The 447-nt window shown below is 70.5% G+C and overlaps 1 protein-coding gene across 1 annotated transcript in view; it reads right to left on the bottom strand.

The window, feature by feature from the left end:
• The window catches only part of GGT5 (gamma-glutamyltransferase 5), a gene marked incomplete at its 5' end in the record, with an annotated part of 11,112 nt that overhangs the window by 6,181 nt on the left and 4,484 nt on the right, over positions 1–447 (bottom strand). The gene's annotated exons all lie outside the window — the stretch shown is intronic.

Here is a 447-nt window from a genome sequence, read left to right as displayed (position 1 = left end):
GCTGCCCCCACGCTGCCCGCCCTGGCCTGCAGCCCCCCAACTTCCAGGCCCGCCCAGGGTTCTCCATCATCCCCACTGTCACCACATCGGCCTTGCTCCCGGCCCTGGCAGCCAGGGGACCTTCCTGAGCCCACACCTGACCTGTCCCTCTGCACTCACACTGCCCGCGGCTGCCCACCTGGTGGGGCCCAGCGCACGCTGGCCCTGGGACCCCCCACTCCGTCCCCATAACCCATCTCCACGGAGCCCGCCCAACCCCAGCAGGACCGGGCCTCTCTGTGGGCTCCCCAGCTGCAGTCCCTGGTGCCAGGGGGTCTCAGCCCGTCCATGAGGGCGTCAGCCCAGTCCCCCTCCCGAGCCTCACCTGTGCCCAGAGGTAGCGCCTGCTCACACTGGTCCAGCAGCTTCGGGTTAGGACGGGCGGGCACCGTCTCCCTGGCATTGATG

This window comes from Myotis davidii, unplaced genomic scaffold (genome assembly GCF_000327345.1).
Source record: "Myotis davidii unplaced genomic scaffold, ASM32734v1 scaffold43, whole genome shotgun sequence".
NCBI lineage: Eukaryota > Metazoa > Chordata > Mammalia > Chiroptera > Vespertilionidae > Myotis > Myotis davidii.
The sequence above is the reverse complement of the archived record's forward strand: the minus strand, read 5'-3'. Positions and strand labels throughout refer to the sequence as shown.